This window comes from Corvus hawaiiensis, chromosome 11 (genome assembly GCF_020740725.1).
Source record: "Corvus hawaiiensis isolate bCorHaw1 chromosome 11, bCorHaw1.pri.cur, whole genome shotgun sequence".
Classification (NCBI taxonomy): domain Eukaryota; kingdom Metazoa; phylum Chordata; class Aves; order Passeriformes; family Corvidae; genus Corvus; species Corvus hawaiiensis.
In genome coordinates this window covers 13,734,964-13,753,489 of record NC_063223.1, presented here as the reverse complement: position 1 = coordinate 13,753,489, position 18,526 = coordinate 13,734,964, and the positions used below count along the sequence as shown (strand labels likewise).

Below are 18,526 nucleotides of genomic sequence, written 5' to 3'. Positions count from 1 at the left end.
GCAGGGGTGGGGATGTGTATTTGCTTGGGTTTGTGCAGCTCTGCCTGAGCTGACCCTGGCGCTCAGGGGAGCCCTGTGCTCTTTGCAGTAAACCTGAGGCTGCTTTGCCTCTGCTATCCCGATATTCTGGATCCTTGAGGTCTGTTGCCAAACCCTCCTGCCCTCTTTGTGTGCATATTAAGGACGAGGAAACACACCCTGGATATTTACCTCATGACATAGTGGAGAAAGACTCTTTGGGAAAAAATGCTATTTCCATCCTTGCTGGCTGGTGGTTTGGAAAACATGAGCTGCCAAATACACGTTTCCCTGAAACAATACAGGGCCTAGGAAATTACCCACGAACAGGGGATGTTGCCTGGGCACAGCTGTGCTGTGGGTCAGCTCCAGGGCAAGGGAGGCTGGTGCGGGTGGGCAGCTCTGCTGGGCTGCCACAGGAAGGGGCCCCATTGTCCAGGTGGGTCCTTTGTGAAGTTACTTCCAGGCTTTGTCTTGGATTGTTTCCAGGATGTCCCTGGACACCTTCTGGAAGTTGGCTCAGCCTAGGAGCTGTGCCCAAATGGCAGCAGGGATCAGACTGCCCATTCCCAGGCAGAACCTCCCGGCTGGCTCTGCACTCCTGAGCATCTCCATGTGCCTTCTTGATGTACTTCAGGGCACGCATCTCACAGCAACAGATGATATTCCTCTGGCAAGCTGCTGGGCAGCCCCTCAGTCATCTGAGATATTTAGGACTGAAAAGTTTACCAGCCCTATTTTGCTGCTGTGTCTTGCTTGGTGCTTTGAGGGGACGGGTAAAGTGCCCTACTGAAGGACTGGCAGGTTGGTTCCTGCCAAAGGCTGAGCTTGTGCAGTCCTAGTTGCTCTTAAAATACATACTTGGGAGACATGCTCTGCTCTCAGACAGGAAGGAGGCAAATTCCTTTATCACAGCTCAGACCTGCCCACCCAGCTCCCAGCACCAACCAGGATAAGTCCAGTATATTTAAGCAATGACTGCAGCATCTCTTTATGCCTGGAAGCGATAAGCTCTGGTTTAAGGCCATAATAGTGGATTTGAAATTTCTATTTCCAAACATTGCTTCTATAATTAGGTGGTTTTGTATTGTGTGCCTCTCTCACAGGAATGGGAAAAAACCCAACAAACCTGTGAGATATTTTTGCACAAGTTCCTGCCCTCCAAAATGGAAAAACAGACTTGGGGGCTGAAACAACTCCAGCTGCTCAGTTAATTCCATTGTTGCAAGTGAGGAACAGCCACTTCAGAAAGAAATGCTTCTTTTAATTGCAAACCAGTTTTCCATGATAATTTATTGCTTTTTCCTCCTGAATGAGATTTCATCCTGACCTCAAAACCACAGCCCTTTGGATCACACAGACAGGGTGTCACAGGATTCTTTTCACTCAGGGAGGGAGACTCACTTCCACAAGAATTCCTCTATAATCCCACTGCTTGAGCTACAGTTGCCTGATCTTTCAGACACATAATCTAAGTGGACCTGCATCACTGGAGCCCAATTTAATGCCAAGCCATAAATTGAAGGATCAGGAGTGCCCAGCCACAATGAAACCCTGTTCACAGATTAGGGAGTCCTGGCCAAGCAGCCCTAGAAATTGAACTCAGGGACTGGACTAAATCAATTTTATTCACCCTAAGGACAGTGACACTACTAAAATGCATAAAACAGAAAAGGGCAGGATTTCCCATTACCATGAACCTAGATAACGGGATGAGCCATTCAAAAGTGCAGTCTGACCTTTTCTAGCTGTGATGTCCCAAGTGCTGGCTTCACTCTCTGTCTGTTCCCTTTATTCCCTTTTCTTTTCCTCCCCTCCCCTCCCCTTCCCTTCCCTCAGCCTGAGTAGTTGTAATTTTAGGCTCTAGGTTAAAAAGAAATGATGGTCCTGAAAAGGGAAACGGCTTCTATACAAATCTTAGAGTGGAACTGAACCAGCCACAAGTCCATTCCTTGGCACGGAACCTGGATAACCTTAATGCAATGTAGGTACTCATGGGAAAGGGAGGGAGGAGACCAGTGTTCTCCTGAAGGAATATTCCATGTATGAGACCTCACTGGGACCTCAGGTGGAGAAAGAAGGGCAATGGGGTGAACATCTCCTGAAAGAGAATGCATTGTGCCACCCTTCTGCCGAGTGCTTTGTGGATTATCTCCCCCTTGCAGGAGAAATCAGTGATGTGGAGCTCGAGCAAGTGCTCATTTCACGCTCAGTGTAGCAGTTCCGGAGTGGAAAGGGACAGGGAAGATGGGAGCTGATGCCATGAGCCACGAGCCTTGCTCTCATAACTCCAGAGCTTGCTCATGGGACAAGACTCCACTTAGTACAGGGGGAAAAGCAAGCTCCCATGAAGCTTGCCAGGTCTCCATAGGAACAAAACCACTTGGATGACATGGAATATGCACTGTTCTTCAAGCAAAGCAGTTCATGCAAGGAGGCAAAGAATGTGGCTCAGGAAAGGCCTCCCACCCTGGCCTTCTCCCACTGCTCAGCACATCATTGCCTGCACCTCTCTGTGGCTGCCAAATGTGACTGGAGTATGTCTGGGTCAGGGATGCCCTGGTGCAGCAGGAAAGCTGATGGATGCTGCAGATGGCTGCAATGGGGCTTGGAAATCCACGGCCTGGGAATGACCCTGGCACAATTCTTGATCCCTGGGAAAGCACTGCTATTCCTGCTTCAAATCATGACCCTGCAGCTGAATCTTTGATGGAGGACGCACGGGGAGTTTACCAAACAAATTGTGTGTACATGTACACTCATACCCCACACACATCAAAGGCATCTTCTGTGGAATTTCTCCTACCCACAGTATTCTTGGAAATTGCCCCTCTGCCTGAAGAGTTTGCAAACAATAATGACTGGCCCTTGTTCAAAACACTAGCTGTAGCTGGTGGGAGATGGCTCACCACAAGGCAGTCAGCAGAGCAGTCTATCACAATTCAGATGTGGCTCGATCAAATTCAAGGCAGTATAAGATGTGGAACAGATTATAGGCTGGATCATATAAGCCACAAACCACATTAAAAGCATAGGGACAACAATAGATATTCTGCTCTCACACTTAAACATGGTCCTGAATGAAAGGATTTCCCCTGCCTCCAGCCCTTCTTCCCCTAAAGCAGGATTTCTGTCTCCAGAAAATGCCATCCAGTTGCATGAAGAGCCTTGGGAACCGTGAGCATCTTTGCATAACAATGTCACGTCAAACAAATTCCTGCCTGCTCCTCGTCTACCACCTGATGTATTGTGCCCCAAAATGGTTTTGACTACCTGCCACCTCAGCAACACCCGCTGGCTATGAAAGTAGCAATTGCAGAGGCAGCTGTGAAAATGAAAAGTAAAATGGGGTGGGAGAAGGAGGGGAAAAGCCAGCTCCATGGTGTGCTGAAGTGTTGGGAGGATGGAGGGAAGAGGAAAGCCAGCTGGGGATAGGTTTTGCCTTCCACTTTCCAAATGAGAGATGATGTCTCTCAAGTGCCATACAAATGAGCAATGGTGTGGAAGGGCTTTCTAATCATTAGTGATTGTTAATCAGTTCATTAACAGTGATGGTCGGCATTTTTTAAGAGGGACGAATTGCTTTCCTCCAGAGAGTAGAGCCTTCTCTTTCTGCAGCCCTACCATTATCTGTGGATGTGTGTATAGGGGCAGCAGGATGAAAAAGAGGGTGTTTTGGTGCCCAGGGCCTGACACTGAGCCACTGCTTTGGTTCTGGCAGCACCCTCAACCCCATGGGTGCTGTGTTGGGTCCCTGGGAGATGGGGAATCAGGGCTCCCCAGCATGTCTAGAGCAGATGTAATTAAAGCCTTCCCTGCCTGCCACAGAGCATATGGGACATGTTAGCAGAGTAATTAAATTTTGTGAAGTGAGTCTTTGCTGGAAAGCTGGAGGGTGGGTCGGTGGGACCAGGGAGAGCAGCAGTGCTGCCTCTCACCACCTCCGGCCCTCACTCCAAATTGCTCCTTGTGTGACAAGTTGAGGAAATAATTAAGTGGTGGCTCATTTGCATTATTTGTTTAGTTTGTACATATTAAAAAATACTGAGGTAAATGGGCAAGTTGTACAGATGTTGCAGATGAAACAGAGGCTTATTTGTGTGTGTGTGACTTCTGAGCAGAAAGGCAGATGTGGGGACTGGAGAGCAGAAGGGGCAGAGAAGGGAGTGGGCTGAACAGAAAATCTGGTTCTTGCAGACATGGGTAAAATACATGCAGTGCACAGTAAATGTGCCAATTAGTGGAGGTACAGGAGGATGGAAGCTGCTCATGAATTGGAGTCAGCGCATGTCTGTGGTGAGGAATGGAGGGAGAGGGATCACAAAGGCTGGAAGGGTTGGTTTGCAGGTTTCAGAATAGGACATGTCTTTTCTTTACCAGGTGAAACTTTCAGAGAAAAAATCTTTACAGATTAAAATTACATTTTGACACAGTCTTTTTCACTTAAATGAGAGAGGGCCTCTTTTTTAGAACAATAATAAGGTCAAATAATAATTCAGTTTAAACAAAATTCCTGTCAGGATTTAATGAGTCATTTGTAGTTGTCCCACACTGAATGTTGTTTTGTTTTACTTTCCCTCAAAGCTGAGATTTGAGGCAAATCACGCTCAGTTTATGCATCATACTGTTTTCTTTGGTCCAAATCTTTTGGTTTCCCCTATTGAAGTTGGTATTCACCCCACACTGTGTTTGTGCAGCTCTTACAAAGGAGTCAGTTCTCATAAACACCCAGCTTCCAGCAGTGATGATTGTGGAGCTTACTAATACATGGAATGGGTTTATTTCTCCTGAGAACACATCTACAATGACCGACCCTTTTCTCTCTGCAAGATGCTCATAGAGCAAACTGTGGATTGGGAAGGCTGGGAAATGATGACCAACCACTGACCTCTCTGAAATAATTGCTGGCTCCAAAGCTTTTGTTTGGGGCAGTGGTGAGGGAAGGGGGTAGGTTTGCTCCTGCACTACTGGGACATGGCATTCCCTGTCAGGCACAAGCACGGGGCAGCTTTCAAACAGCACAGGCAGCTCTGTTTGAAGACGTGCTCCCTAATTACCCTCCTGCTTGATGAGAGTGACAGCCCACTGTGCCAGCCCTAGCTGTATGGCTGCAGGTCTCCCATCACCCACTGGAAGCTGAGCTGGGCAGTGGGATGCAGGCTCTGGCATCCCCTTCTCCCTCCTTCAGGGCACTGCCCCTCTCATGTGTTCCAGCAGCCTCAGCTGACAAAGCCTGAGCACTGCCTTGCTGTAGGTCAGGTGTGACACTGTACCTGTGACGTGTTCTGGGTTTTGAAACACATCTGAGACGTGTGAGGGAAGGGAGAGGGAGTGGGATGGGGCTTTGCTTTGGGTAAACCCTCTTGTAGTGTCGAATCCTCTGAACTGCTGAGGCATGGAAAAACAACACAACAGCAATGTTTACTTGGTGTACTGGAAAAATTGCTCTACCCAGTTGTCCACAGGACCTTGGATCACCTCAGCTGCCTGAGAGAGACAAACCCACGTGTACAGGCAAACCCATTCTTTTTCCCTATTCTGAAAGTGATGATGAGGCAGGAGCAAGGCTTTAAGTGAATGAGTGACACTGAAAAGTGGGGTCACAGCAACTGTTTGCCAAATGAACTCTGTCTGGCTTCATATTCGTTTAGCATCTGCTGCAGCATCTCCTTTTCTGGAGATCCCTTGCTTCAGCTGCAGGGGGTAGCTGTGACTGAGGGCATGAATCTCCTCATATTGCCTCCAGTTCTCCCCGTCAAGATATTTTTTCATTGAAAATGAAACATACACATATCAAAAATACTCCTGACCCAAAAAAAGCACCATTGGTAGTTTTGAATGGGGAAAAGTTCAGGAGGTTTCAGTGTTCTTTTCCCCTTGTTTTCAGTTAGAAGTTATAGACTGGAGACTCCCCACAAGTCATTAAAGCTCCTACATTTAGCATCGATTCTTCCAAAATACTGTCTTCCCCAAAGGGTTTGTTCATCTTTTGGAAATGCTTCCCTTGGTAGTTCCTCTTGCCTCTCCTGGAACCTGCTCCTTTATCTAATTGCTCAGCAAGAGCAGAGCTTTCCCTGCACCCCATCTCAGCTTGGTGGGTTATGGTTTAAGGTTGTCAGGCTTGTAAGTCTGCAGTAATAATGGATACTTTGGAGACCTGCAGTGAATGGATTTAGATCTTGTGTGCTCCTCCAAACTTCCTGGCCTCCAGACACTCACTAGTTCAGTGTGCTCAGGTATTCTTGGCTGTCCTTGGGGTACAAAAGGGACCAGACCTCATGATCTCACCTGGGATCCATGGCAGCCTGCTGATCTCCAGTGCCTGCTGTAGGAGCATGGTGTGAGTTGTGCCAGCCCAGTCTGACGTGTGCCCTGCTTGCCACTGTGTGCTGTGGCCAGAGAAGCTCTGCCACATGTTGGGAAATCGAGGTTCAGTTTGGGAGCTGGCTTTGCAAGGATGCTGTACCCAAATACAGAGAGGAGCAGGGTCTCACCACGGCCATAAGGCTGTGCTTGCTGCCCCTCTCCAGTAGCACATGGGTGTATCTGGGAATGAGTTAAAGCTGTCAGAGGGCTCCTGGCTGTGTCAAAACACACAGTGAGTGAAAGACACCATCCCTTCTCCTCCCTGCTCCCAACTCTATCAGAATTAAGGGGATCAGCAGCACTTGTATATGGCAGCACCATGTCACCCCTATAGTTGCTGGCTTTTTAGGAGTCTGGGGCAGATCTGTTTTGTGCACCATCTCTCCAGCAGCAGGGGCTGCAGGACCTTCCTAGCCCAAGGGAAGACTCCCTCGCTTGAACTGCACACCAGAAGGATGGAGAGAGTTTGTTTAATGAGCATGTGCCTCATGTGCTCTGGAGGATGAAGCTGCAAATATCACCAAGTTGTGGGTAATTTCCTACTGTGCCAAAAATGAGAGGCAGCTGTTGACACATGAAGATGGATGAGAAGGACATGATGGACAGAGTCACCTTGGATGGGGTGATGTGGCACAGTCAAGTGCCTTTCCTGCACCTGAGGTGGTGCTGCTTGAGATGTCCCCATCTACAGAACTCCTGGTTTCTCCTTGTGTTGGCTTAGATGGCAAAAACTTCATGTACAATTTGCTTTGCAACATGCCAGCCTGGCAACTGTAGTGAGAGAAATGGGGAGCAAAGAAGAAATATGTAACTAGGTCAGTCTGCTCCACATTACAGCTTCATCCTTTACCCAGGGAAGAGTTGTGGTCTTTGCCCGCCTCTCACTGTTCCCATTCAGTCACTTGATGGGGTTTCCAGCTACTTTGAGCCTGCAACCTTCAGATCAAGACTTTTTCTTTTTTTTTTCTTCCTTAACTTGGCTTTCACGTTTGACTTTGTTTCTTTCAACCTGTGTTCAGAGGCTCACAGTGGAAGAAACCTTTTGCTGTATTTAATTGTAAAAGTTCCTTCCCTATAAGAGTCTTGGCAAACTGGGCTGGCTCAGTGGTTAGTTCTTTGCTCTCCTCCTTGCAGGGGCAAAGTTCAGTTACTTAGCATCTGGCTGCTTGTTCCTTAATCCAAGAAGGAGTTTTTAATCACAGCAGGACTGGATGGTTTGGCTTATTCACAGCAGGCCTACAATGCCAATTGCCATTAGGTCTCTTGTTCGAATATGGCCTGGATTGTTAGCAAAGTTTTAACTGTTTTGTGGCCAGGGCTGAGGAGTCGCTGGGCTCAGGCTGTCTGCTGGTGGGTTCATGTGCCTGTTCAGTAAGCACATCCATACAAGGAGCACCAGGGCATTTCCCATTGCCCTTTTTGTAGCCCCCCACTCTTTGTTTGTGCTATTTGCCAAAGACCAAGGCATGCATGGGATGGATGAGGTCAAGCCCTTGCAGATGTTGTTGAAGGCTGAGGGATGCAGACAGGGACTAGTGTGTCCTCCCTGTGCATCCGGAGGCAGAGAGCCTCCTGCCTCACTCATCCCTCTGCACATTCCCCTGTGGCCAAATGAGCAGAGCTGTCCTACTACGAACCTTTCCATGTCCCTTGTGTAAAGCCCTCCCACACAGCATTTTAGCTCCCCCCACTGAGGCTGCAAACTTCCCCTTCCTTGTGGTAATCCCCACTGATGCCTTCTTGTGTTGTCCTCCTTTTCTTCTGCTTTGTTGGACCAAAGCTGGAGAGACAAAGCGGCCCAGCCAGGCTGGCTTGATTGGCTTTGGAAACACTGCTGGCTTGCTATCGTTAATACTATCACCAGTATGAAAGTAGAGGTGGCACATATGGGCTGTTAGTAAGCATGTTAATTATGGAGAGGTGCTGCCTTACTGTGGGCTAGATCCTGCCCTCTGGCAAGTGGCACTGTCATCACTCTGTCCTCCCTGCAAACGGGTGCCGCGGGCAGAGCGCATCCTTCCGTCGGTCCATATGCGCACCTGTGCCTGTGTGGGGAAGCTTCTTCCTTCTCTGGGACTGGATCTGACAGCAAAAGGTGGCAATACTTTGGGTAAGGCACTGGAAGTCATCAAGAAGAAGAACTCTGCTTGTCAAATATTAGTGAGCATTTTAGAGACAAAGCCAATTTTTTCTTGTTCTTAATGATTCTAGTAGAACTCAGGCTCAGACAGTATTTGCAAACCATGGGGAGAAAAAGATTTAAAAACAACAACAAAAGAGCATTAGCAGGAAATAATCTCATCAGCCCCAACTCTCCAGCAGTGCTGAAGACAAGAAAATGATGCCTTTTTATTAGCCTTATTGTCTTTAATTAAAGCATTCAGCAGAACCGTCTGATAATGGACTGCAAGTGAGGTCGGCAGCATTTGTAATAACACAATGCAGAGTTCAATTAAGTTGTACTTTTGTAGCTTTTCATCTCCAGTTTAAACAAGCTCATGATATATACAGAATGATTACCTTTGTGAGCTAGGGGAAGAGAAGCGGGGCACAGGGGCTTGGGAGACAAATCACTTGTTGCTGTATAACTGATGCTGTAAACCCCCTCCATTTCCCCCCACAGCATTTTCGTGTGTTCAGCCAGCTTGTAGGGCTGGTTGTAATTTGGCTGCTGTACTGCAGCCATTAGGTATGGCTTCCTATACCACAGTTTCCTATCACTGTGGGTAACCACTGCAGGTTTCCTAAGCCTGAACCTTTAAAAAATATATTTTGGTGGTTGCAGTACCTAAAGAACTCCAAACAAACATGGGGATCAGAGATGGCAGAAGAAAAGGTCAGAGGTCCAGGTATAACCATTTGAGCTGAAAGACTGTGGATGATTGACAAGCAGTTGATATTTGCTGCTCCTTCTTTCCCCTGCTATTTTGAATTATTGGTCATAAAACACCCTGCAGTCACACTCTTGCTGTGTCAGAGAGAGAGAAGCCAAGAAAAGACCCACATGGCTAACAGTTAACTTTATCTTCACCATTAAGTAATGCTAAATTAGAATGAAATCACTCTAGTAATACAGGTGACAGCTATATGGAGACCAAATGAATTCCCTATGATCAGTGCCGTTAAAGAGGCACATCGGCAGAATTCATGATGACGGGGCACTTACTGTGCATATAACTCATGTGCACACGCAGGAAACTCATGGTAAATCTGGCTGGTGGTTTATGTCAGGCTTTATAAAAAAAAAAGTGGCTTTTAAAGCCTCTGCTGAGTTTCTCATGTCTCCAGCCCTGATGTAAATTTGCAATAACTGAACTGCACTGCTAACCTGCTCCGGTGGGGAGGAAGGGATGTGAATGGGAAGCAGGGACTTCACTGAGGCTTCTAGGAGAGATTCTGGAGGCTTCCATCTCCCATGCTGAGGCTGTCTGGGCTGTGCAGCCTTGTGCTGCTGCCCAGAGATGGTCATTCATGGCCTGGGACAGCAGCCATCACCAGTGGGAGTGTGCTCCTTGGATGGCAGTGCCAGCTCACAGCAGCCAACAGCTCCCTGAGTACAGCTGAAGAGCCGAGTCTGACCTGGGATGCCTACAGATAGGGATTGCCATGAAGTTAATGTGGGACTGTTTCTGGGACACTTATGGCCCCTACTGATTGCTGTAGCCTTATACAAAAGAGAGGATTGAACCGTGCTTGACCTCCATCACAGCTGTCCCCACAGGCTGTGTTACTTGCTTCCATAGTGTGAAAAAAACCAGGTTTTGGATAGGGGTTTATGCCCACAGAGCTTTAGCATGTGGGTTGTCCTTGCTATGATGCTGGGGCTGCCATAGTGGTATAAGTCAGTCGGCGCTTATGGCACAAGAAAGTCCCTTCCCCTGTGCTGATGTTATGCTGTGGTACCCCCATTCTTTGTCAAGCAAGGACAGTACCCTCTGCATACAGGCAAAAATTACAGCAAGATATAATTATCTCTGCCTCCTTACATCCTGGTTATACCTGAATACAGTTAATTTTTTGCGTTTTTTTACCATCTCTCACGTAGTGCAGCTATGTGCTGTTCAGCTCCACCCTAGAAAAATAGCTTCAATAAAGTGCATTTCCCATACAGGTCATATATTGGTTAATCCATCCTTTTGGGAGAACTTCCAGACAGGAAATGTGGAGGCAGAGGAAGTTGTCCCAGCAGAGCACAACAATGGTTAAATGAAATCCAGCCCTGGCTCTCACTACCTGCCATTGTTCCTGAAATTAAAAGAGAAAGCAAAAGGACTGAGCTGCACCGGGGCCGTGTCACTGCCGGTGCTGAGTGCTCCATCTCACAGGGTAGCTGTTGGCAGCTTTATCCTGGAGAAGGTGAGTCAAGTTTTATATGGTAACATCTTCTGTGATTCAACAACCAGTCTTTTTTTGTCTTCTTTGGCTAAAACAGTAGGGCAGTGCCATACCTATGCTATATTCTAGTCAAGGCACGATAGGTGGGTAAAGGGGGACACTAATGTGCCCAGCTCCCTTCATTCATGGTGTTAAATGAAACAGCAAAAGGGAAAAAGGAAAACACATTGGAGCTATCTAGAAAGAGAACTGACCTCTGGTAGATTTTAGAGTTCAAGGAGGTACAAAAGGGGCTGCCTCTCACTGTTCCCCTTGGATCACGTAATTCACCAAACCTGTTTGGGCTTGTGGATATGACTTTGTGTGGTCATGGCAGGAGTGACTTCTGTGCAGACCCGGTCTGTCGCGTGCTCTGCATGGCTTTGCTGTTATTGCACCCTGACTGCTGCTGAGACAATTTCTTGCCTATTAAAATGCAGTTACGGCCTGGAAAGTGATAGTGTAGGAATGGCTTATCAGTGCTCCATAGCTATTTGCTCCAATCATCCGTACCAAAGGCCTGAGAATGCTCCCACAGAAGCCAATAAGACTTTTACCATTGACTTCAAAGGCAGCAGAGAGCAATTTAGCTGCTGCCACCAGACAAAGCAGGTTAGGCTACAGCTGGTACTTCCACAGCTAACTTGGCTCTGAAATCCTGACAATCCAAATGTATTTTTGCTACATGGGATGTTTAAAAATAGACAAGACAAAGTAGCGGGGAAAACAGATTGCTGGGAATATTCCCTCCCTGGTAGGAGAAATGGACTAGCTGAAGCTAGCAGGGCTTTTCCATCTCCAATGTGTGCGAGTCTATGATTTTTGTCAGCAAACTAAGCACTTCTGAGCCCGAGGCAGCACAGAATGCCACTAAAAGCAATTTAGAGGTGCTGGTATCATAATTTCTCAATCCAAAAGTAACTTCTGGTTTTGCATATATTGTAGGGCTCTGGAAGATTCCCCTGAATCCAGTAAGATGCAGTGTCTTAAGTGGAGGTGATTCCATAGACGTGAACTGTAAGTCACAATAATGTGAAAGTCTTGAAAGGGCTGCTGTCCCTGCTGCCTCACGGGAGCAGGATATCGAGTGCACAGTGTTGGGGAAGATCAAAGAAGTAGCTACAGCTAATAAATCACCAATAATGGGTGACTTTGTCTGCCCACATATAAGCAGGCCAATGATGTTTAGTGAATCAATGTCTCAATACTTTAAATTATCCTCAGAACAGTTACTTTGAAGGCATGAAAGACTAAGGGTGGGTTTTTATTTTTTTTAAATTTTGTCTTGAGCAACATGGAGAATGTAGATCAAGTCAAATAGCTTCCTACATACAAGGGATCATTGTCTGGCTGTTTGTCACCCTCACGGACTTCATTGAAACTTGGTCAGGAGCTCCAGTCTTCAGAAAGGAGAAGCTAAAAGAAACTGAAGAGTAAAAAATGAAGCTCAAAAGTCAAACCCCTCAGACTATATATAAAGGCAGTTTACTCAGCCCATGTATATTTTCAGGGTGAAGCAAGAGTGCTGTGTGAATGACAGAGGGAAGGGATGCATAAGCTGTATAAATACCATTTTCTAGAAATGGAACCAGTCTGGAGTATTCAGGAGAATATTCAGCAGACCTGGGCAGGGCTCTGCTCTCTGCACTCTCTCTCCAGTGTGGGATTATTCCGGCAGGAGAATGCCCTGGCTGAAAGCTGGAGGTGCTCCATCATTTCAGCAGGTGATTGCAGAGCAGCCCCAGCTCTCTCCACTGCCTGCTCAGCCCTTCTCCTGCAGCCTGGGCTGGGGACTCACCCTCGTGGAAGAAGGGCCAGGGCACCCACCTCAGCTCCTCAAAACACTCTGCTGGCGCACTGAAGTGGACTCAACACAAACCTGAGTGTTTCATTAGCCAGGTTTTCCAGCTGGGAGGAGAGGCTCTGATTGCATTGACCTTAATGTGAAATTAGAGCTGTTTAAGCAGGTAACAGGCAGACAGCTGGGTGCAGCCATGCGATGGAGGCGTTTGTCTCTATTTGCAGACAAGCTGTGTGTGTGTTTCCGTTTTGCTCAACTTTTGCTGCTTGTTTATTTAGTTAATAGGAGACAGCAATCTGCCTCATAGGGCCATGCAAACAGCAGAGCAGAGAGTGCCAAAGGAAGGGCTTTTGTTAAACACTTGCTGGCCTTATGGCATGGGTTGTGTTTCACCTGCATGCAAGAGAGCTGGAGGGAGATACTTGCACCTGGTGGAGCACATCCTGTCTTCCTCCATCAGCCTGGGTACAGGACTATTTTGTTCCCATCCCTGTGCTGGGCTTAGTCACTAGCGAGAGACTGGGCAGTGTGTCACCATCTCCCTGCTTCTCACATCCAACTCCATGTAGCTGTACTGGAGTTGCCAAAATTTTGGGTGGTTGTCCCTAAGGGGCTAGACAGGAGGAAGTGACCAGACCCTCCTGTCCATGTTAGAGCTTTAGAGAAAGAAAGGAGAAAGAAAGCAGCATGGACAGCTGCTGCAAAACTTCTCCCTCATCCATCTCCACTAATGTTGCATTTCAGGAAAATGCTCTGCTACTGTCTTTTCTTCTGTTTCTGCACCCAACAGTGCTTAGCTCAGCTTACTGAGCTTTTGAGTGTCAGTCTTATGGCCTCCTGCTTTTATCCATCAGCCTTAAATGTCCCAGATGCTGCTAAGGAGTGAAACACAGCTGCTGCCTTCATGAGTTACCAATCTTCCCCTTTGGTGGCAGTGAGGTAGTTCCCCAGCATCACCAGCTGTCCTGCCATGGACTGGTGCTGCAGGCTTTTAGCAAACTAAAGATGGACTGAGATGCAGGAACTCCTTTTAGGGGATCATCAGGCAGGCAATAGATTGACCCCTGGCCCTGGGCCTGTATTGCAGGCATATGCTAAAGGACTCTGACTGCACTTGCTCACTCCAGTGTAAACTGTCACCTCATCCTTGTGCTGCCCATGTTTCACAGTGTGTTCTTTGGATGCCTGAATTACTGGCCTAGGCGTATGATTTCTAGCACTGTCTCCAGAAGCCTTCTTTTTACTGAGCAGGTATTTGCACATCTGCCTTTTCTTTCCCAGTGCCTTCACTGCTCATATCTGGACCATTTCTTCCCCTGGTGCTCTGAGTACTTTCTTGCAGTGTGAGGGGATTGAATGGTAAATGAAAGAGCAAACAGAGGGAATCTCCTTGGGAGCTCTCTGAAATTAACCAGGGAAGGAAATGGCAAATATTTCTCAGCAGGCTCTGACCGAGACACTGCCAGAGGCAGCAAAAGTCTCCCAGAAAGGACTCTTTGTAGGTTTCAGATTGGGTCCCAGTTGTGTAGAGAATGCATTAAGGAGCCCAGCCCCATCGTGCTGGGTGCTGTATGGACACAGGACAGGACAGAATGTGCACACACATACACACATCCCCTCTTGCACATGTACACATTAATTCAGATGCTTTCGGGTCTTCAGTCAACTGTCTATTATGTATTGGCTGGTCCTCTTGGAGCACAAATGAACACATGCTACCTAGTTTATCCTGTGCTTAGTTGCTAATTAGGAGTTTTTTTAGGACATACGATTTGAGGTGTTACCAATTAACTCAATTGTGGACCAAGACCAAAGCTGTGATTTGCTTTGTCGTAGCAATTGAAAGCCAAATAAACAAATAGAAGTGTCTTTTCAGTCTTTCCTCTGCGCTTTAGCACAGCTGTTCAGCAAAATAATAATAATAATTTCACTGTCTACTTTCCAGAACTTTATGTTTAAAGCAGATCATAAAAAATCTCCACATGGTTTACTTTGCCTAATTGTTACAAACTCAGGCTGTAAATCCCAGAAGAAAGACTATATCTTACTTTAAAAAACCCCAAACACACAAAAAAGTCAAACCAAAAGGAAGCAAATGAAGAATGAAATATTTCAGGGTTTGTCTGTCTGTAGTTTATGATCAGAAGTTCTGAAAGAAGCCCTTGGAGAGAAGTGCTTGATGTCCATAGGACTTTAGAGGGGCTCAGTACTCATTTCACTGTGGCTCTTCTGAAAACTGAGTGTAAAAGAAAATCATAGTTGCAGCAAATCAGCATAAATTTGAAGAACTGATTTTTTTCTATCTTTTTAACTTCAGAAGTTTCTTTTCCAGTTTCCCAGGAAGCCACCAGCCACGTGATTTGGGATAGCTTGCTTGTGTTGTACGCTCTCCTGGCAGCCAGTTCCACTTGGAGATGGCCTTGCCCCTCAAAGGCCTCTGTTCCGTGGGAGGAGCAAAGGATGGGAAGGACAGGAGCCAACTGATGAGAATGAAGTGGATCAGGAAAAACAAAATGAAGAGTGTCAAATGCCAGACAGAATACTGACCATGGAGCTGAAGCTGTGGAACTTCACGGGTTTGCCCTCCTTCATCCCGATCCTTCTCTTTTATAAGGCTCTTTTCCTTCACCTTGGTAGCATGAACATGAGTTACAAGGCAACAAATGGAAACAGAGATGCCCGTGGTCCTGCTGTCCCCCTAGCAGGCAGGGGTAAGCTACAGAAGCAGGTGAGTTCTCAGCCTTCAGCAGTTCCCTTCAAAGGTCGCATCTAATTAGGAGGATCCTGGATTTTGACATTATTGATGTTTTTAGCAAGTTGGTCTCTTCCAAGGCAGCAAAGAAGTCCAGCTGGGAACCCATATGGGGAAAAATATATATATTCCATAAACTTGTTATCCCTAGAAAACTTCTTGTATGTACTATGTGTGAGCTCACTCTGTACACCTACTCTTCTCCACAACCTGATTTTAGACATTGCATGACAGATAGCTGATACCTGTCAGCATTTTAATATTTCTACTTGGAACCCACTGTAAGGCAGGTGATGCTCTCTTTTAGAGAGGAAAATATTTTCCTGGTCTCCCCATAAGTTTTTGGTCACCCACAGAAGTCTCAGTCATCAGTGATTTCTGCATGGCCTCCATGGGTGGAGGATCAAATTCACCCTAATCTGATTATTCACTGGAAAACACAACCCAGGTGCTTGGAGATTATCACCAGTGAGTTCCTTTAACACCCTGGCAGTGGCAATACTTGGGTATAGTCCAAGATTCAGTGTTGTGTCAGTTTGAGTTCTAACTTTAAAACAATTTAATTTAGCACAGCAGATATATGTCCAGTTACTTCAGCACAGATGGTGGGGAGTAAGTTATAAAGGTACTGGAATCCTGCCTGAGGTAGGTACCCATATCCTCAGAAACACAGATGGGGTGAAGCAGACAGATCTTCTCCTTCTTCTAATTCTAATATAAGCAGACTAATGGTGGTCATGGGGATGCATCCTGGCCCCAGGAATGCCCGATCCTTAGCTGAGGTGAAGCTACATGCGCTTTAGCCCACCCAGGGGTGGTAAGTGGATGGCAAAACTGCCTAGCTCAAGGTTTCTCATGGGGAGAGGCACTGACAGCACTGCCTGAACATGCACCTGCATCTCATCCCACGCTAATGTAGGCATGAACTGATGTGCTGCAGGCTGAGCCTGCTCACAGCCGAGGGCGGGTGCCCCCAGCCCACGAGAGATGCTGTTACACTGCCAGCTGGGTGCTCTCCTCGACCGAACTGTATCCCCTCACTTCCTACATTCATTCACTTGTCAAGAGTAGGCTCATTTTAACACTGTGGATTCTAAATTTTCTCTGATGTAATTATTGTTTGACACCGCAGCCTTTCCAAGCACCTTACATAAGGATAAAGGGAGAATTAAATATGAGAAGCCTAAAAATAAAACTATTAAAAGGAGGCAGAGGCTGTTTTATGAGCAGCAGGAATGATGTGGTGCCTCTGGGAACGGGTATGTGGAGCCAAAGGAGATGTTCTGCTTTTAGGCAATCCCTTTTATTGTATTTCAGTGAAGTTCTGCACTTTTCTGAAGTTCTTAGGTGCAGGGCTTTTAGAAATGAGTCTGTTCTTTCTCTTTGCTCTTGCAAAAACCGCGACTTTCATACTATTTCCCAAGTCAATCTTCTTGAACAGACTGCAGCCAAAATTTCCCTTCCCTAATTAACCTGGGATGGTTTTTGAAGAAGTTTTAGCCGCAGAGAACATCAAATTTAGCTCTTAGCCTGGAGCCAAGCTCTGGGCTAAAGAACACATGTCATTTTAGGAATTCATGCAGATGCACCTTGACATCTGGGATGTGATCTGTTGCCTGCACACCTCCCCACTGAGCTAACGAGCAGGAGAGGGCACTGCTGATGCTGCACGTGGAGCGCAAAAGGTTTTTCCCATTCATTCCAGCACTTTTGTCCGAGGTATTTAAATAATTGCAGGAGACTTTTTTGACAAATGCAAAACTCTTCTGCTGGTATTTGTCCATGTGTAACTCAGTCACCTCCTTTTCCCCTTTGGGTTGATTCAAAGGAGAGCTGCTGCAGTATTTCCTAAGTTATGGTCCCAGAAGGGATGGAGTTCTCCACTGAGCTGTTGCTTACCAGAGCTAACTCCTCTGTCATGTGAAAAGGCAGCCAAAAGTAAGTAACACATAAGATTTTATTGTGTGATTTTGGAACGACCTTAGTAGAGCCTGGTTCACACACCTCTGGAGATTAAAATATGCTGAGGTTCAGGTATGGAGAGTGGGGCTGGAAGGGATCATGTGCCTCAAGTCAGGATTGGCCAAGTTTCTCTCTGCAGTGACTGTAGAAAAGCTGACTGACGGCATTAGGCAAGAGCAGATGAACATGCAGTGAATGTCTAATTTACATCAGGTCCCTTTATGACTTCATGGTTTGGGCACTCAGCATCTGAGGCATCAGTACTGCAGTACTGTGATCCTTGTTGTGTTCTTGAGCTTTCCCTTCTGCAAAGCTGTGACTCATTTTCTCTGTTTGGAAGACACATGGAATGGCCATAGGGAAAGATGTGCCCATGATGGTATCTTTCACAAAATCTAATTCAGACTGAACAAAGGTGAAGTCTTGATGAGCTACTTGTGCATCCTGTCCAGAACATCTTTAGGAATAATTCAATATGGACGGTTGATGATTCTGAAATGCTGAACCATCACCATTCATTCCTGACATCTCCTTACAAGCCCACTCAGAATCAAAGCAGTTCAAAACCAGGCTACTTTGAACCCTCAAGATTAATTTTTGAGGAACTTTCCGTTGTCCAAGAAATACTTGTGGAAAATAACTGGAAGAATAATTTAGACTAGCAATAGCTTGTGGAAAATTGTAAACATCTGGGACACCACTTCTGAGCAGGAGAAAGTAGGCAAATCTGTTATTATCTGTGACTTACTACTACTTTAGCTCTGGTAGCTGCATTGCTTTTGGTTTGATGGGGCTTTTGTTGGTTTTTTTGGAAGAATTTACTCAACAAAGAAAACATATTTTCCCTCTGGGATAAATTACCTCCCGTAATTGCACAACTCCACTGGTTTTTAATCGAGTCTTTGTGCCCACAGTAAGTGGTCTTTGGTTTTCTGGCCAAACACCAGTACTTGCAAGCTACATGGAAGACCTTTCCTCTGGAGCTACACAGCACCATAAGGTTTGTAGTTCCAAAGGGGCTGATTTGAGCCAACGAGCAGCAGGGCATCGTGTCAAATTCTGCAGAGTATAAGCCTTCACCCGTAGCAATACAACATGTATTTTCTAGCCATCCTATAACGAAAAACGTCTGAATACAAAGAAAGGCTGGCTTGGTTTCCTGAACTGCCATTCAAGAGGGAGGAAAGGCAGGGAGCAAGAGTGATCTTCTGTGCTTGTTTGCCTGTTTGTTCTTAAACCTACTGAGGACCAGT

The 18,526-nt window shown here is 46.4% G+C and overlaps 2 long non-coding RNA genes across 2 annotated transcripts in view; both read left to right on the top strand.

Annotated features, from left to right (window-relative positions):
* The first annotated feature begins 10,596 nt into the window (after nt 1–10,596).
* LOC125331753 lies at nt 10,597–17,024 on the top strand. The gene is made up of 4 exons (XR_007206165.1): nt 10,597–10,740; nt 11,704–11,775; nt 14,892–15,287; nt 16,883–17,024. It is a non-coding gene; the product is annotated as an uncharacterized LOC125331753 (long non-coding RNA).
* A 119-nt stretch (nt 17,025–17,143) lies between these two features.
* Nucleotides 17,144–18,526, top strand: part of LOC125331826 — a 32,245-nt gene continuing 30,862 nt past the window's right edge. The window contains exon 1 of the long non-coding RNA XR_007206226.1: nt 17,144–17,249. This is a non-coding gene — a long non-coding RNA (uncharacterized LOC125331826). The remainder of the gene's footprint in view (nt 17,250–18,526) is intronic.